This window comes from Cygnus atratus, chromosome 6 (genome assembly GCF_013377495.2).
Source record: "Cygnus atratus isolate AKBS03 ecotype Queensland, Australia chromosome 6, CAtr_DNAZoo_HiC_assembly, whole genome shotgun sequence".
In the NCBI taxonomy this organism is placed as follows: Eukaryota; Metazoa; Chordata; class Aves; order Anseriformes; family Anatidae; genus Cygnus; species Cygnus atratus.
In genome coordinates, this window is record NC_066367.1 from 1,874,286 (window position 1) to 1,881,782 (window position 7,497).

Sequence of the window (7,497 nt, forward strand, 5' to 3'; positions counted from 1 at the left end):
TCTATTTTTGGTACTTTCCTCTAGATGGTCTTGTGGAACACGAATGCGGCTGAGCACTTTCTTGTACAGCTGCTGTAACGCAGTGCGTCCACATGTTTTAAATTCCAGGAAGTTGCACGTGGACACTGGATGACAAGAACATCAATCTAGCTTTGTGCTAGTCTTCTTGGTAGCACTGAAGCACAGCATGCCCTGTTTCGTGGGAATAGTAGCCTCTGAAATAAACTTAACGTTCTCACTTTGGAGATTCTTGAAAGGGCATCTCAGGGAGGTATCCTGCTCGTTCCTGTGGGAGTGTTTTTCCTATGGAGGTGAATGTCAGCGGAGGTGTTGTCAGCAAAGACTGCCATTCCACCCTCCAAGTGGGAAGGCAGGTGCAGCTGTGGTGGTGGCTGCAAAGACTGAGGAAACCCTTCAGGCTTCCTGAGCAAGTGTTACCTGTGCAAAGGAAACCCCACTTGCAAAATCAGAGTGAAAGTATTCTTTGATTTCAGGAATAATTGAGCTTCTGCATGACATCTGGGACTGTTACCTAAGTAACATAGGTTCTCCTGCTCTACTTCTGGCTGGCATGAAGTAGCAAAGAAAAATCCAAACATCTCCCTATTTTTACACACATATTTATCAGTCTTTGCTAAAATTGCACATCACAGATGCTAATGCACACCTTTTTTCAGAACACGGATGAGCGAGCAGTAGGCAAACTGACTTTTCATCAGGTCACTCCAGCATGGCTCATGTTTCATATGATCCATTCACTGAGTAGCTAAAACTCAGGCACTCAAATCAGAGTGCAACTTTTGCTCAGTTGAAGGACTGCAGAATTTTGATTTTACACTCCTGTGTTATCTGTGGTCTAAAAAGGAGATTTCCCAGGTGGAAACTGTGTCTACGATTTTTGAACCAGAAACTCCTTGCAATGAAAAGTTTAAATATTTGGCACACAGTAAGTTTATACTAGTCTGCCTTTAAGTTATGCTTTTGTACAAATCAAGAAGAATAAATGCATCTTGTCAGTTTTTATTTAAATATATTTACTACACCTATTTGTTCTGTGTTTATGCATACATAAATAATTGAAATCAGTCACGATGATCCAGTATTCTGTAAAGATGTGATAGGATCAACAGCGGGTCAGCTGTCAAAAGAAATCTGGAATCCATGTAGCATTAAGATCCAGAGAGACTGAGAAGCTGCTTCTTGCTCTTTTGCTGCCAACATCACCTGGAGGACTCTCAAGAAATCCTGTTTGAAAGTGATGAAGAGTTAGCTGCCCAGATACAGCTACCTGTGCTGCCTCGAGCACGTGGCTGGCTCTCAGTGATTATATAGGCAGTGCTGTTGCTCTGAAGAGATAAGCAGGGAGGGTGTACAGAAAAGGAAGCCTGACCTTTGTCAGACCAGTACACCTCCTGGCTATGGAGTGAAATATTCTCTCCTCAGTGTGGGAAGCCTTTCCCATTGAACATGTCCCAAGTGATAGCCAACTTTTGTGTCCTGCAGATGCAATCAGCAACCATAGCGCTTTAGCTTATGTCACGCTGTGGCAGGCACAAGGGCCCAGAATAGAGAAAGATGAAGAAGCATTTCCAAAAGCTCTGTACTTCCTCTGAGATTTTCCAGACAGTGCTAAGGAGCTTTCCACTTAGGAAGGAAAAAAGCTAGTCTTCAAGAAGTAGACAAAAGATTCCCTTCGGCTATAGCCATGATGACAACCTGTACTAACTTCACCTACAGCATCTTCATCAGACAAAGTCTAAGCACCCGCAGAGTTGAAGTGAGGTGCCCATGTTTCCTGCTGTGCCAGGAAGCTGAGCCATGAACTGCTAGCCAAAAAGCAGCCAGCAGGTCCTTGCACACTGCGTAATGCCCAGCACCCCAGGAACCATGCCCACCTCTTCCTGGGGTGCACCTGTGCCAGGTCTCAGCACCCCTGGGCATACCAACAGTCAGCTGAACCACAACACTCCTAAATACACCAGGAAAGCTTGTCATCATTGACTTTATCCAATGCGGTGCCTACTGTAGCAAGCAGTTACCCATTCAAAAGCTGCAAGCCAGCGTGCTTACTGTAGCAGTGTTTTCACCCACAGCAGGTGGGAGATGGCTGTCTGTTACCTTTGTAACACCTTCAGCAGCACGTTGCAGGTTATCTTGTGAAAGTATTCTTTCAATCCAAAATAAAATCCCATTTAACACGATTCTAATCAAAAGCAAACCTTTTCCCTCACTCTCTACCTGCTTTTTTCCTTGGTATTCATCAAATATTTGCCCCTTTCCTTGCTTTTAAAAATAGTTTTTGTTGTCCATGTTGTGAACCTACCATAAAAAGGTGTTAATAATGCTTAGAGAGCATCTAGGGTGAAATCTGTCTGCATATGCAGGTGTGCTGGGCACATCATGAGCTCCACAATTAAAGCTGTTAACCTTAGTGAATATATGTAATCCTTAGTGAAACTGAAAATCGAGGCAGCAGCATGCTGGCAGGACATCAGATGAAGTTTCTGGCTTGAGATAAACTGGCAGTGGACTGGCAGTTTGCTCAGTTTCAAATTATAGGAAAGAAAGCAGTTTTGTGGTTTCCTATGTATTTTTAATCCTTTTTAAAAGTCAAAAAAAAAAAAAAAAGGCTTCCTTCTGAAGCATTAGCACTGGTATCATCTGGTTGCTGACTCTAATCTCAGCAGTATTAATTGCAGATGTAAAGTCATGACAGTGCTATCTGCAGAGGTTTCTGGAGATGTGTGCAAGCATCCTGTCTCTGGAATGAAGGAATTCCTATGCACAGAAGGGGAATCTCTGGTAGCTGTGTTTGAATAGCCTGTGTAAGTTCATTTCCCATGGCATAAAGCAAGTTAATTCTTTTTAGTGATTGAAACTTGCTTGTATTAAATTATACTAGCAGTTACATTTTCTTGCCACCGATTTTAAGCGGAGGACTAATCTATTCCTGTTAGCACTAATGGGAATTGGGCAATAAGGATGGTCTCCAGTCGTAGTTACAAACTTAACCAGAAGAGTGTTAATGTTAACCTTGCAGTATTAATGCTCAACCATCACTGCTATTTTCCCTTCTCATCCCTTCCTCCCTGGGCAAGCAAATTGAACTCCAAGCAAAATTTCAGAATAATTACTCAAACGTGGCTTCTCAAACTGTTTGCATTTTGGCTTTACTATGCAGTCTGAAACAGAACTGCAGAAGTATTAGGGGCTGATTAGCTCACCAATTGCAAGTAAAAAAAAAACTTTACAACTTTATTAGCATAGTCACAGTGGCTGCTGTTGGACTAGTCTAACCTTTTACTTAAATATTTTACAATAAAAAAGCATAAAGCATTGAATTTGAAATTCCTTGCTTTCAGGGAAAATAAATATATGTTAGGTAAGTAGTAGGGGGAGAGAACTTTACTGTAAATCCATTAAGGTTAAAAGCCTTTTTATGACCCATTTTTGCTACTAACATGCAAAATTATAAAGCTAGCCATATAAACACACAGTTTTCACAGTGTGTGTGTTGGTTTACTTGTTGCATGTAGGCCATTAGCTTCACCGTGCTTCTGTTTGGTTTCAGACTGGTGCAAATGCAGTAGACGTCTAATATTTCAAACATTCATTGCTATGAAAAGGTTTTTATTGAAGCATTTGTAGTATTTTCTAAAATAGTTTTGCTGGAAAGAAAAGTATTGTTCAGGCTGAAACTTAATTTAGGGCTCTACTTTACAGATTTTGCTCAGTGACGTTATGCCATAAGTATTGTAAGGTAAACTCATGATTAATTTTAGAGTTCTGATTAAAATCAGTGACATACTGACCATTTTGTCACTGCTTAGAAAGACTACTGGCTGTAGGTAAAAGGATGACAGTCAAGGACTCCTCTGAATGGCTACAACCCGTAGTAGTATCTGTATGTATTCAGAATGCAATTACAATACTTCCTGAGAGCTATTGTGAAAAAATTACTACACTCATTAATCAGCCCCCTTCTAAATTGATAATTGGAATTTTGAACTTGATTCCTTTATGTACCAAGTGCAGTCAGATTACACTGCAAATGTAACCTGTAAAAAACAAATATAATTGTAGATGCCTTCTGACAATTCTCTTAAACTCATGGTGAATGTGAAAGGAAGCCAAGCTGTTTCTTCAATCCTAGATTCCTTTAAAAAACTTCTGAGTAATGAAAATTGTGGTATTTTTTGTTGTTTTTCCAGTTTGTGTTTGTTTTTTTTTAACTTCTAGAAACTTCTCCTTCGGCCCCTACTAGAAAAGGCTCTGTCTGTCTTAGAGGGTTTTTACTAAGCACTCAGGAGGTATATTGTTCCACTAATTTAACATAGTTTTGTGCTGACGTCAATATAATCAGTTTTTAAACATAGAGACCTACAAAACTCCATAGGACTCTGGTCTCCCTTATGCTGGGCTGCCTTCCAAAGGCTGGCCATCCTCTCCTTTTTAATTGCACATAATCCTGCAATCACCTGGAGACAAATGCTGATGGCCTACACTGACTGTAACTGTAGTATCAGAGTGAGATTGTGGTGGTGTTTATTTTTTCCATCAAGAATTAAACTGGTCTCCTTTGCAATGAGAACCAGCTCCCTTCAGTACAAAGAGTCGATGGGATCGTAGTTCCTCTCACACTGTGAACAGTTGAAGAAAAAACATCTCTTAACCTAATAGTACTAGATGTTTTTTGGAAACCGGGCATGTCATTAGGTATCCAAGGGTCAAATGTGCTTTGACTTCAGTTTTGCCAAGTTCATAGCGAGGCAGGGGATTTTTCCTGTGATATTTTCTGTTGACAGAATTGTCCAATTCTCGTAAGCTGCTTCAGGCTGTTGGCTGGAAGCACAAGCCCTCACAGGGACGCAGGTGAGCGTGGATCCGGAGATCACAGCAGAGGGGGAATTGTTTTTGTAGTGAGGTCCGTGCCTTCCACAGATGGAGGCTTTGTCGTACAGCCCTTCAACTGGTTTCTTCCAAAGGGTATTTCACATCTCTATTGCCTGTTAGTTGCAGTACAAGCAGCTCCTCACATATTCTATTGACTATTCAAAAGCTCTCGTGTTAAATCAGGAGAATTACAATTTTTATAGTTAAAAATATTCATCTAACAACAGAAATCTGGCCAATGAAAAAATACTTTGCTGAGACATCATATTCGATGGTCATGCTGACTGTAGTCAGACATTGGAGCTGAGATTACTACATGAATAAGTAAATAAATCTCTGACGCCTCATAAATAGTGCTAAGGAAGGAATGTAATTGTAGGTGCTGTAATGATAAGATACGGCAGTTCTACAACATGCGAAATGGAGCTGTGGAACAGTGCTTAAAGTGGAGACAAGACTGAAGGAGTAGGGACAGGAAAAGGACTGGGCTTGGAAATAGCTAGTGGGGCAGTGAGCTGTGCTGACCACTGGATGTACAAAAGGAGATACTTTTAGCTTGAAAATTAGGCTATGATAATGTACCATGGAAAAATGACTATTTATCCTGAAATACATTACTGTTACTACCACTGGAAGACATGTTTTGGCTAATTATTTCAGGTTTTGAAAATCTAAAGCACACAATCTGAAAACCATTTTCTGTTTTTGTTTATTTCTTGTTTTACCTTTTTTTATTTTTTAATTTGACTGCTCTCAGGAAAATGAAAGCTTCTAAATAAGGGTTGTGTCTGGAAGTCCTTTTTAACTGGTTTTACAAATAATTATTATATTTACTACTAGCTGCATTTGGCAAGAGAAATAGTATCTGTTAAAAAGTTAAATCTTCACTACTTAAGAGGACTTTCATTTTAAATGTGATGGGCCAAACCCCCAACATTTAGCTGTGTGAAAAGGTAGGTTTGTTTTTTTTAGTGTTTGAGTTTTGTGTTATGGTTGTGTAAGAACTATGAATTTCCACAAAGAGTTTTTTTGTCATTCTGGGATTGATGTGAAGTTTCTAAAGGTTATTTAAGATAATAAAACTATTCTCAGTTATCTTGTTAGCTTTGGCCAAGCCGATGCAAGTCTTGAGTTCATTCACACTCTAGTGACATTGTCAGAAAAAGTATCAAGTAAGAGGACAGGAAGAATTTCAAGACCTGGTTGTCTACCTAAAAGCTGACCTGGTTCTTTACCTAAAAGCCAAGACTATTGGATATCCAGGTCTGGTATAAAAGTAAAAAGAAGAATTCCTTGCAAGTTTTCTTCTTCAGCATGGTAACTGAGGTGGGAAGAGTTTCATGTAAACTTAAGTCCTAAACTAGAAGACATTTAGTGTGTTGGACCATAATGGTTCAATAGTTCCATAGAGCAGGACATTTTTCTGCAACGAGTCTGCAACACTCAGGAGACTGCTGTTTATTATCAGCATTGCAGGGAGGAAGACGAATTATGATAATATTAAGTACGTATATCATCTTAGGAGGATGCTTTTTCTTTGTACTCTGTTTTTCCTTGGAATGAAATAGCCTTGAGGGCATCCACAAATTCTGATCAGTAAGGCTGCTTTTTGTATAAGTGATTGAACATTTACACTTGTAAGGCTTGGTACAGTATGGAAGGAGAATACTTTGGAGTAAAGAAGGTCTTGAGGGATGTGGTGTAGAGTACTGGCTCCCCCAGGTCAGTCAGTATTCTTGCCCTTGCTAGGCTATGGTTTGGGTCAGCATGTTTGAAAGCGCATATAGTTTTACAAGTTTTTGTAGTGGGGATGCAGGCATCCAGAATCTTAACAGGTATATAGGTGCATCTCCCTCATTTTTGACAATTACTTGATATAATTTTATACCAAGTTATTTGTTTTTAAAGAATTTCAGGCACTGAGAATATAGAGTGCATATTTATTTCTAAGCTTTAAGTAGAACACGTGGTGTATTTTTTAATCCTTTCCATATGTTTCAGTTAAGTGTTCACAAGACTATATATCAAATACAATACCAAGTTTTTCTATCTTTCTACAAGCTAATTTGTTTCATCTGAATTTGGTATATGTCTTTCAAAAAATACTAAATGGGGAAAATGTGCTTCAAGCATTAAGATGGTGTATGTCCTTTTCTCCGTTTACATTGCATCACATTTCACTTTTTTTCTTTGAGGCAGAGAGACCAGATATGAAATGTGTTGAGTGTTTGACGGGCATTTTGTTGTGCCTGGCTTCAAAGATTGTACTGTAATGTTTGACTGCTCACACATTCACATAATTATCTACTCAGTTGAATACAGGACTGCTGTGTTTTATTTCCTGTTATTCAAAAACAATTGGGGAAAAGATTTTTCTGTGTATAATTTTATTTTCGTACTGATCTCTATTTTGTTTAAGACCATGTTTCATCATGAAATCACTTAATTAAAATAAATCTTCTTACAAAATCCACTTTAGAAATCAATTCTTTTATTGTGCCTCTGAATACGTCATAACAGTGTTTAAATGAGTGCCTCTCACTTCTGTGTCATTCTGTGTCCTTTGCATCAGTTTAAGACTTGTAGAGAAACCACAGGATAGTC